This window comes from Arvicola amphibius, chromosome 9 (assembly GCF_903992535.2).
Source record: "Arvicola amphibius chromosome 9, mArvAmp1.2, whole genome shotgun sequence".
NCBI lineage: Eukaryota > Metazoa > Chordata > Mammalia > Rodentia > Cricetidae > Arvicola > Arvicola amphibius.
Window position 1 is genome coordinate 3,400,656 of NC_052055.2, and position 12,382 is coordinate 3,413,037.

Consider the following 12,382-nt stretch of genomic DNA (forward strand, 5'->3'; position numbering starts at 1 on the left):
GGAGGAAGCTCAGGATCGGACCTTTTCTGAAAACGAAGCTCTGTGCTCAGCATCAACAACAGCTCCTCAGTGGAGACCCCAGTGGTGGCGTTGCTGTGGCTATAGGCAGGGCGGTGATGGGGGACTGGTCTCCTCATCCACTTTGTGCCCGAAGCTCCTCCCATGTCCCTGTCTAACGAGATGCAGGCCTGACCAATGCATACTTGCTGCCATTTTAAATGTCCCGAAACCAACTCTCCCCAGTGACCTCATTGGTGGCCTCACACATGACCTTGCCCCAGTAAGTCACCACTTCTCTGAGAACCGTCTTCAACCTTGAGCCAGGCATACGTGCTACTCTTGAAACACACTGGTGCTTTCTGCCACTCCGTCACGGTCCCTGTCGTTCCATGAGACCCCAGCTCTCTACTTCTTCCCTGATAAAAATGTGTGCTTTCCAGTTCAAAGCGACAGCTCCTTCCTGTGCTGACACTCCGTGGCCCTGTCTTTCTGACACCATGTTGCACTTTCTATGTTATTCTTGCTGCTGACATCCCCTATGACTTAATGTTCTCGGAAATGTGGGTCACGACCCATCCGTGAGCTTTGCGATCACTTTAGTGGGTCATGACCTGAATTCTTAAAACTGAAGTGGCGGAGCAGAGAACACCGCAGGGTGCATTCCTTGCACACACATCCCACATGGCACCGAGACTGAACATACTTCTTGGTTTATGGTCCAAAGGCTTGACGAGTCACCGTCACGGGCGATGATGTTTTCAGCACTTACGGAACAGAAAGCCTTGATCCACCTAGTTCATGTGGCAAAGAATTTATTCACTTCTATGACAGGAAGCCTGCAGACCAGGCAGTCTGCTTAGCTTTGGTTTGTGGCCCCTTGGCCGCATGGAGGATCTAAACCTTCACCCTCTTTTTCATTTTTCTCCCCTCATTTGCAAACTGGCTGCCAGGGCACTCTGCATCACAGCAACGTTCAGAGGCCGAAAACAAAGCTGAGATCCATTCTTAGGGTCTCTTTCTGCCAGCGCTACCCACCCCAGCTCTTTTTCCACGAAAAAGAGCTCTGCAAAGGGGATGACAGAAATAAAATAGCTCTCCAGAAGAAGCAAGGCAAACCAAAACTAGTGGATGAAGGTAAGGACACCTCTCACAAACACCTGTCTGGTTTTATTGGTCATGGAAAAGGGGGGACTGGAGAAGTGGGGAAAGGCAACCCAAAGCCTGTGTCGGCCCGGCCGCGCACAGATGCCAGGTACGGCTCGAGTCCCTTTCTCTCCGCACTCTGCGTTGCTTTCTGCGTAGCCACGCTACGCTTTCTGCGTAGCCACGCTAGCCTTGGGCCTTGAATCCCGAGGATCAAGTTAAACCAATCTCTTCCCCTCAAAGTATAAGTATTCATGGGGTGCAGAGATAAATACCCAGTTCCAGATACAGGAGGCCGCAGACAGAGATTGGGATGTGTCCCCTGGTCATCCCCTGGGGCTGGGATTTCTTCCTTTTCTGGTAGCTATTAAGTATGAAGTGCTCGAGGGGCACCGTTGGATGCAGGGATGCTATTTCAGTAATAAAATGCATATTCGTTGCAACGCAGATGGCAGCTCTGAGCTCCACAGATGATGGGACTGGGGTTCTAGAGAGGAGAGGCAGGCAGGAGAGGTGGGTGGGGCGAGACATGACGTCATCCCAGAGAGGGTTTTCTCTGGACCGGTGGCAAGATTACTGCTGAATCATCCCTGGGGCCAATTTTCAGCGAGTCAGTTGGGCAGAGGTCCCTGTAATTAAGCCCTTGTTCCACCGCTTGCTGCGGCACCAGTCTGCTTATGGACAAGAAAACACGAATACATAAAATTACCGTATCAGCTAGGGCCGCGGTGGAGAGCGGGAAGCCAAGGCTGTTGGGAAGCCAAGGCTATTGCTGGTCCTCTCTCAACAGCACAAATGTACAGACTTGTGCGATTGCCTGCACACACACACACACACACACACACACACACACCCTCAGACCTTCATCAAAGAACACACGTTCTGGACTTTGAACTAAAGCAAATCTTCATTCCTGAGATAATTGGATTGGGATCTGTTTGCGCTGGCTACAAACACAAGACTCTCTTGCCTGCCCAGCAGAGGAAACCACGTGGGAGAGTCACACAAGTCCTCAAAAGGCAGCCTTTTCCTCTCTCTGGAGAGGCACAAACCTGCTGTCACCCGCCAGGCCACGCCCAGTCCTGGGAAGGCCGCAGATATGGAGGTGCCTGGCTTCCTTTCTGGGTAACTCATCACCTTTATCAGCCTGCAGGGGATCCATGGTCTCAGCCAGCCCCAACTGGGCTGGATCCTACCCTATGTCCAGTTATAGGAAGGCCCTTGTCAACATGTTCACCGGGGCAGTATGTCTCAGGCTGCATTCCCTGCACCATGCACGCCACTGTAGGCCTGAAGTCATGGGGCCAGTGTGTCTCAGGCTGCCATCAAAATAAACCTCTTCTCTGTAAATGGACTATCTCAGGTGTGGCATCTAGTGACAGAAAGCTGACCAACCTATGTCCCCAGTGTCCCCAGTGAAGCTTTCCCCACCCATCCATCTAAATGGCCCACTCCGTCTTCAACCCTCTGTAACCCTTGCCTCCAGTCCCATTAGGCATTTTCTACATAGACGGATGGTCTCAGGGTCTAGGTTTCTTTGGTTTTCTTGTTTACTTTTTGGCTCTGCCATTTGGAGACTCGGCCATGTGAGGACAGGAACTCGGTCTTCCATTTGCCCTGTGCACCCTACGCACGCATGCGCGCAGCTGACAACACGTGGAGATGAGTACCTGACACGCAAAGACCTAGTGCCTCTTCCCTTTGCCGGCTCGCCCACCAAGAGAGTCGCCAGTCATCAGACCTTACCGAATCACCAGCCAGCGCCAGGCACTGAGGTAGGTGCTGGAGACTGAATGAAGGAGACGCAGAATCTGCCATGGGGAAGCTCCCGGGAGAGGTGAGGGCTGAAGTGGAACTGACCTGTGAACCACAGATGAGCAACTGAGCCTCTGACGCCTCTTACAGCAGAGCGGAGTGTGCCGACATCTTGGTAGGTTTTTTTTTTTTTTTTTTTTCAGCTATCCAACCTCAGAGAAACATAAGAGGTGCACGAGTGAGAAGGTGTCTTCCATGCGCTCAGCTGACAAGAATGAATGTGCCACGGGGGTATGGCAGCTGGGGTATGTTATTTAGGGGACAACCCTGTTCGCTTACCCCTCTTTCTCGGTTGGAGTTCCTTTGCTGCCAAACGCAGCAGCGAAGGACGTCAGGATTAACCATACCCCAATCCACCCTCACCTTCTGAGGGCGACCTCTCAGCATTCCCTAGTTCCCAAATCTTGGCTGGGACCTCCAATTGCCACGCACCTCGCCCCCGTGTCTGCGTTCGGTGCGCTGGCACCTAGTTCGCAAGTTTCGGGCAAGGGGCTGGAGGTTAAAATACACAAACACAAACAGACAGAGAGAGGGCGACACGGGTCGTCCTTGAATTCCCCAAGAATGCCCCCTTTATTGTGTTCAGGGGCAGATTATATAGAGATAGCCATGCCCCAGCCAAACCCACCAGAAACCACTCTCCTGCCATCAGGAACTCCAGAAGGTCTCAGGCTCAGAGCAGCTGTAGGCACTCAGATCAGGGGATTACAAGAAATTCAGGATCTGGGTTCTCACTGCTTCCAACAGAGAGTGTAAACGGACATGACCTCTGGGGAGCAGAGCTGCTGCAACCAGAAAAGGGAGACTTTTCTGCCCAGTAGGGGACCTTGAACTTGAGCTGGATTGTGGAGGCTGGACTGGAGGGAGGGAGGAAAAGAGGGAGAGAAGGAAGAAGGGAGGGAGGGAGGAGGTGAGTGAGTGAGGCGGGGAGGGTGCTGATCCTGCAGTTAGCATGCTTGTCGCACCCTACCTGGCTGAGTCAGGTCTCCATCTCCCATCTAAGCCATTGGGAAGGCCACTGACCACCTGACCATGAGGCTAATGGAAACGACATGGAGGGGACTCTGGCCTGAGGGGTAGCAGAGGCTCTAAGTGTGTCTGTGTGGTGGATCAGGTACCCTCCGACACTTAGAGAGTAGTGATATTTTAATAAATAGTGTATTTTAATAAATAAAGCTTGCCTGAAGATCTGAGTGCAAAGCTAAGCCACTAGAGGCCAGGCAGTGGTGACACACACCTTTAATTCCAGAACTCAGGAGACTGAGGTAGACATATCTTTGTCAGTTCAAGACTACCCTGCGCTACACAAGATTTATCCAAAAACATAACCAGGTGTTGGTGGGTTACACCTTTAATCCTAGTGTTTGGGAGTCAAATGCCTTTACCCCCAGCACTAGGGAGGTGGAGACAGGAGCAATAAGGCTGGGTGGAGAGAGGAATATAAAGAGGAAGAGACAGGCACTCACTGGAGTGTGGAGTCTGAGGTTTGGTGGAGACACAGTGCAGTCTAGGCAGGCCAAGGATAGCTCCTTTGGTCTGAACATTCAGAGGTGAAATGTCTCTCTAGTGGCTTACTGTTCTGCTTCTCTGATCTTCAGCTTTAACCCCTGAATCTGTCTCTAGGTTGTTATTATTCATACTACATTAGAATGCCATAACTGGAGTGTCTGTCTCATGAAGGTGTCAACAGTATGTGTGTAGGTGTGTGTATGTGTGCGTGTGTGTGTGTGTAGGTGTGTGTAGGTGTGTGTGTGTGTGTGTATACTCGTGTGCCTTTTCCCCAGTGCAAAGATTGAACCCAGGGCCTTGCTCATGATGCCAAAAACTCTGTCACTGAGCTTCATTCACAGCCCATGTCATATGCATTCTTTTTAAAAAATTAATTACATTTATTTATTTGTGGGAAAGGAGTGTTGTAATCTGCTGGCCTGGTCTGTCACCTAGTACCCTATCCCTTTAAGAGACAAGCTCTGGCCACTCCCAAATCTGCCCCCCCCCCTTCTTCTGAAGATCCAGCTTCAGCCTCTCTTTCCCCTTCCCCTTCCCTTTCCCCTCCATAACCCACTAAATAAACACTATACCCAAACTCTCTCTACATGGCGTATCTGTCTGTCTCCTGTGGAGGCCTCAGGCCACTGGCCAGAGCACCCACGGAGGCCTCAGGTGGCCCACGGCTGCCCCTCGTGGGACCAGTCCCCCACCATATCTTTACAGATGCACACACGTGGAGGACAGAGGACAAGTCGAAGGGGAGCAGGCTTTGTCCACCACATGTCTGCAGATTGAGCTCGGGTCATAAAGCTTTAGCAGCAGGGCCTTTGACCCACTACGCCATCCTCCTGGCCATGTGCCATATATATTCTTGAGTGGGGAGTTCAGATTCAGAGGGCAGACACACTCTTGCCCTAAATATCAAGTTTCCTAATGGAGAGAGCTGTAACTGAAGTGTGTGTGAGGCTTGTAATCTCTGAACACCTGCTAACTTATGATCTCATTGGTTTCTTACTGATCTCCTGTTGCCTGCTGGGCACTCTAAAGGTCATAACGGCCAACTGGTATTCATTCCTTTGGACCATAGTACAGAGCATCGCCTCACAGGTCAGATCTTGGTGGCAGAGACAAGGAGCACAGCCTCTGCCCAAAGTGCTTATGTGTCTAGAAGAGGGCTCTTTCTTCCTCTCTGGAGGTTTCTTACCCGCTCTGAGAAGTGAGGGGCAGTAGACAAAGGAGCTGGGGCAAAGGCACCCAGTTATTCTCGTGCCAAAGAGCAAGACCCAGCAGTGAGGCTTAGAAGTGTGTTTGTCCTCTCCATAAAGGAGATACTAGAGGCATTTTTAGTTGAAGCAGGACAGAGTTTGTCTGGATATAGTTTGCCTTGACTCAGGCTGTGGTAGAAAAGTCTCGGTAAGACCAGCCTTTAGGTAGATAGGTGGCTTCGGAGAAGGCCCCTCTGGCGGTTGATTCTGATAGCTTCTTTTTAGGTACTGTACTTTAGCATCATATTCTGGGCCTGGCTCTGGAGCTGGGGTGTAGTTCAGTTACGGAGTCCTCGTCTAGCATGTACAAGACTCTGGATCTGAGACCAAAAAGACTCTTGCTAGATGTTTACTCACTATATAACATTGAGTAATTAAGATTATTTATGTGTATGTTGTATTTTCAAATGCACATGCAGTACCAACAGAAACCAAAAGGTGGCATCGGAGTTAGTTATAGAATATTGGGAGCTGCCATATGTGTGCATAGAATCATACCCAGGTCTTCTTTAAGAGTAGCAAGTGCTCTTAATTGCTGACCTTTTCTTCAGCCCCAAACTGAGCAATTAAATAAGGTATTTATTTCTAGTACTACTATGGTTATATGTCGACTGCTAAAACAAAGACCTTTAAGTGAACAGTTACTTAAACAAGACAGGAATTGGTTTCTCTCTTCTGTAGACATCCATCCAGGTCCTGCAGCTGTGCTGTAGAACCCATCCGTCCCTCGTTCTGTCTCCTGCATCACTCTGGTAGCTCTGGTGCGCGGGTGCGGGTGGCACCATCCGCAGAATCCAGAGTGGCTCCTGAGTCACGCTGTATGTGCTCACAGTTTGACGCAGGAGCTGAGCTGACGTCACGGGGACCCGGCCCTCTCTGGGTACCCGGCCCTCTCTGGGTACCCGGTCCTCTCTGGGCATCCGGCCCTCTCTGGGTACCCGGCCCTCTCTCGGTACCGCTCTCATCCTGTGGAGGTGACGTGCATTTGTGTTCCTAGAGCAGCCTATCAGAGTGTGGGAAGCTTCTTCACGTTCTCTCAGCTTTGCGCTCAGCATCTGCTCTTCCAGAGTGAAGGACAGTTCTGAGCTCAGCTGTCAACAACCTGAACCAATCCAGATTCCATGCACAGGCTGAGCTGTCAACTAAGACTCACTAGATCCCCTTGTCCCCGTCTCAGCAACTGCGTGGCTGAAGTTGGACAGGCATGCGTCCACACATGAACTACCCATACTGTTCACTCTGATGAATGGAGGATGAGCTAATCACCATTCCTGTACTCTAACAAATACCGAGAAAGTCTATTTAGAAGGGGCCATCTTTATCTTGGCTCATGGTGTCGGAGGTTTCAGTTCTTGGAACACCAGTCTCATTATTTGGGGACAGTGTAGCAAGATGGTATGTTACGGTGGGAGACCATGGCAGGAAGAAGCACACAGAGTGACAGGAAGTTGCTAGGGAATGAGAAGCTCCCAGTGACCTAACTTCCCCTAACTAGTTCTCACCTCTTCAGGGTTACACCATCTCTCAACAGCACCATGGTCTAACAAACATGCCTTTAACATCTGGGTCTTCGGGAGACATTTATCTGTTATGCCCAGATCTGCAAAGTCCCCCAAAAACCAACAAGGAGACAAAGTCCTTTATGTAAAAGCAAAGAGCCGTTATTCTACAAAAGTTTGCAAACTTGGACTCTCTGTGCGTCCAATGTATCGGAGTGATTGGAGAGCCCCGAGCTCAGGCAGAGTTAGGTTTCTATAGTAGTAAAGGCGGGGGTGAGAGATTTCTAAGGTTCAGGACCCATGATTGGCTGACATTTGTCTAGGGGTGTCCTGGTGAATGTGTGCTGGCAGGTGATCCTATTTACAAGGGTTGTTGGAACGTTAGGAATTTCCTTTGGAGATCTGTTCCTGGGTTGTGCTCGGGTAATTTCAGTTTGTGGTTCTTCCTGCAACCAGGTTTTGCTTCAGAGTAAACTACTGAGACTCAGGCCTCCATTAAGCTCATCATGGCTGGGTCCTGCATGGCAGGTGAGAATGGTTGGAAGTTAAGAACTTCCTTTGAGTGGTCTGTTCCTGTTAAGCTTCTCACGGCTGGCTGAGTCCTACATATCTGAGCCTTGGCAAATGATGAAGACACCCACACTCCTTCAATCAGTCCAGGTGTTTTAGAGATCTGTGATCCATAACAATGATCTCTAAAGTCCCTGCCAGACTCTCATTTGAACTGTGCTCACAACAGTGTGTTTATTTCTGTGTAAGTGCGCTCATGGGCTAACCTACTAATGTGTGCGTGCATGTGTGTGTGTGTGTGTGTGTGTGTGTGTGTGTGTGTGTGAGAGAGAGAGGGGGGGGGGACTATTAGCAGCATCTTGTGGTTCCTTGGTATAGCATTCCCCAATAGACTCAAGACATTCCTGAATAGACTACATTTCCCAGAAACCCTTGTAGCTGGTTGGGGGCCATACTATCCAATGGGATGCCAGAGTGGGGTGTCATCTCAAGAAGTGTCCCAGTGGTTTCAGCCTTCTGCTACCCTGAATGTAGACATACTCCTGCCTGGACCACGAGGGTCACCTTGGATAAGGAAGTGGAAGCCACCTGTTGAGGATGTCAGAGCATCAGAGAGACAGTGTGTCCCAGCTCCAAGCAATTCACTACCAGGCTCCACTTAGATGACACAAACCCGTTTAAGCCATTGTGATCTTGTACGGTCTCTTACTCTGGTCCTACCTGATAGAGCTGTGGGTACTATAATGCACATACCCTAAAATGTATAAAAGGGGAACGGAAGCATGATGTGTATCTACATGAAACACAGAGGTGATGTTAGAAAATTCCAGAAATTCTAGTATGTTTGCACTCCACCTGACAGAGTCTCACACGACTCTAGGATCTGAGGTTGTGGTTTCTCTATCTTGGGACATCTCTGGTCTCCTTGGCTCTTGTTCCGTGAGTCTTGTAAAGCTAGTTACATTTGAGAAGTTATCTGTTGCCTCTCCTCTGAACATACTTTGCCTTCTGAGGCCAGGATCCTAAAGAACGTTCTCTGAATCACCTAGCCAAGCCGGGACAAAATTCCTCCCAGGCCGAGCCTCAGCTAACTCTCCGGGTCTGTTTCCGTCTCTAGACTTCGCTCTTGCTGGAGAGAGAGTCTAGAGGGATTGGCTAGGTGCCATGTGATCTGAGCCCACAGAAGTGGGCATTCTGTACTACAGAGGCACAAATGTGCTGGGAGCCTGCACCCATGCTGCTGCTGAGGTGCGCCCACTCACCAACTTCTCCCGGCAGGCAGGCATGTGACTAGGCCCTCACTGGTCACAAGACTCTAAGGGAGGAGAGGAGGCGGGGAGAAAAGCAGAGATCCCCAGCTCCGAAAGCTTCCCCCAGGCCTAGCCCATTCGTTTGGAAGGTGGTGTCACGGACCACACCCACCACTCCTCGTTAGAGGTGGTCAGAGTGGAACCAATACCAAAATTCTGAGGCAGAGGGTTTAGACAGCACCCCACCCCCATTCAGCCAAGGAAAGTGAGACCCCACCTGGTCCCTTCAGCACTGGGGCAAGTCCCCACTCCTGCTCCTCCGTGGGAGGCAGTGTGTCCTGTTGTATCACTGCTTCTAAACTCTCTGACTCCTGCCCTCCTCTGAGTTTAGAGAAGAGGTTGTTCAAATGCTGTAAGCTGCACGCTCATGCCCCTCCCACGAGGCTATTTAATTACAGCACCCGTGTAGGGCAGAGGGGCTGCACGAGAGGCAGAGGGGTCAGGGAAAGGAGGGGCTAGAAGGGGCAGAAGGCTCCTGAAACTAGAGGAGGCCCTTGAGAAACACTGGGAACGATCTCATTATGAAAGTAATGTATAGCTTGGCTGTTAACCCGCGGGCAGGCTGGTGGTAAATGGGGCAGACCCTGGAGCCTGGCTGAGGAGGAGGCAGCTAGGAAGGGAGGCAGCATTTAGCCCCCATTGCGGATTCATCTGTTCTCCTACACATCTAAGTAGCCAGGCTATCATGTGACTCTCGGTAACTATGGCAACAAGCCCTGTTTCATGGAATGCGTGGTGAGAAATCACATAGAAAGATCCCAGCGCTGGCTCGGTGCTGCGCCCAATAGTTGCTCCCCTCCACCTCGGTCTGTCCTCTGGGGCTTCAGGGGTACTGGGTGACATTGGAGATGGTGACAACGAGATACCAAACAGCTCTCTTCTGATCTGGAGACATTAGTTCTTTTTGTTCTTCTGATACCTGCCTCCCCTTTTTTGGAACAGTCCCTGAAGATGAGAGACAAAAATAACACTCTCCCAAGGAGACGATGCTAATGCGCACTCTGGGCTCTCAGCGATGGGGCTCTGTAGTGAGGCACACACCTTCAGCAGCTCAGCAGTGCCAGGGGTCAGCATTCTGTTCTCTGCCTGGAGAGCTGCCGAGAGGCGCGCAGCACAATGGGAGTCTGTGCTAGCACCGAGTGGGCTCTGGAACTCAGGGGCAGGCCCTGCAGCCCCTGCTCACAGGCATAGCCAGGGGAAATGGTTGTAAATGAAGGGCATGGTTATAACGTGGTGAAACAGACGCTAGGGGATTCAATACCGCTCCTGAATAATGTCTGTGCATGTGGCAGCCTGCGTGGTGCCATTGCCGCCAGTCTCGGGAGGCACACTCTGCAGGCTGTCTTTTCTGTGGGGTTCCATAGGGGACTGACTGCACCTTGGATGAGCCTGTCTCTTCCGGTGTCAAATTCTCCATCTTTGAAACAGGCAGAGTCATTATTGTGTTGCCTTCCTGGGCTCTGGCTGCAATCATGCTTGATAAGATGATAAAGTACCAGGTACCAGTCGCACAAGAAAATCCTTTTAAAGTGTGGGTCCTTGTAAGGCCTTTCTCTTTCCCCTCCGTCCCTTCCTCTTTCCCCTCCTTCTCTTCCTCTTCCTCCTCCTTCCTATGAGCCAGGTGAGTTGTTTTCTCTTGTGATGTCCTTGATCCCTCTGGCTTCTACAATCCTTCCTTCCTCTCTTTATCAGGATTCCCCAAGCTTGGCCTAATGTTTGGTTGTGTGTATCTACATCTGTTTCCATCAGTTACTAATGGAGGCGTTCTGATAACAATTGGGGTATACCCAAAGGATGCTCAATCATACCACAAGAACACTCGCTCAACTGTTTTTTTTTTAATTGGTTTTTTGAGACAGAGTTTCTCTATGTAGCTTTGGTGCCTGTCCTGGAACTAGCTCTTGTAAACCAGGCTGGCCTCGAACTCACAGAGATCCGCCTGCTTCTGCCTCCCAAGTGCTGGGACTAAAGGTGTGTGCCCCCACTGCCTGGCCTGTTTTTGTTTTTTAAAAGATTTATATTTTTATTATAAGTGCACGAGTGTTTTGCCTACATGCATGTGCATGCACCATGGGCATGCAGTGCCCATGGTGGCCAGAAGAGGGAATCAGATGTGGTGGCATGGTGGCCCTTGCTGTGTCTGTGAAGGAGCTTTCACACATCTAACTACAGACACTGTGGTAAAGGTTTAAAAGAAAATGGCCCCCAAGGGGAGCAGCACTACTGGGAGGTGTGGTCTTGTTGGAGGAAGTGTGTCACTGGGGGCGGGCTTTGAAGTCTCATATGCTCAAGCCACACCCAGTGTTTCAGAACACTTCCTGTTGTCTTTGCAAGATGTAGAGCTCTCAGCTACCTCTCCAGCACCATGTCTGCCTGCAGGCCACCGCCATGTCCCACCGTGATGATAATGGACTGAACCTCTGATCTGTGAGCCACCCAAATTAAATGTTTTCCTTTATAAGAGTGACCACAGTCATGGTGTCTCTTCACAGCAATAGAAATCCTATTTAAGACACTAAGAAGTGGGGCCATAATCTAAGCTGGTATCAAATCTGCTTCTGGAAACTTAAATCTCTAACTTCTCTGGTTCAATCTCTTAAATCCCTGGCTCTCAGCCTGGACACCAGGTTATTCAGGCTTCCCCTTGATTCTAGGAACCCCTTGATTCAAGAACCTTGATTCTTGTAACCTGACCCCCTCTCTCCAGTGACATGAAGATAGGAGAGATGGAACTGGTGCCTTCTGGGCTCTGATGACCATGGGCCCATGTGACACTCCAGCAAGTATGAGTCAGGGTGAAAAGCAATGCCTGGGCTGAAGTCATCAGCTTGTGAATTGCAGTTGAATCAAACCCCATAGAGAGAGTGGGAGTGAGACCGGTGGGGAGAAGTGATCCAGGAGAGCAGAGACATGGGCTTGCCCAAGCTAGGACGGTCAGATGGACCAGGCAGAACATGGCAGGGATGTCCCATCAAAGCCAAGGTGATTCGGGTGCGGACAATGAACAGAAGATCTTGTGTGAAAATGAGGGAGGTGGCACTTGGACTTGGAAGCTTCTGGTTGGTATCTTCAGCGATGTCACCGGGACAAAAGGGCTGGGGGGCTGCAAAGTACATGGGAAGAGAGGCGGTGAAGACGCAGGGACGTTCAATGAGAGATGCAGGGAAGAAGGCAGGGTCCTCAGAGGGCTTGTGTTAGGGATGCGAGCCAAGACCAGCCTGACTCCAAAGGCCTGCATTAAAACGGCTGTCCTCACATTTGAAAGGAATCAGGGCTGTAATGTACCAATGCACTCACCAATGCACTCACAGATGTATGATGTAATGTACAAGACACTCACCAATGCACA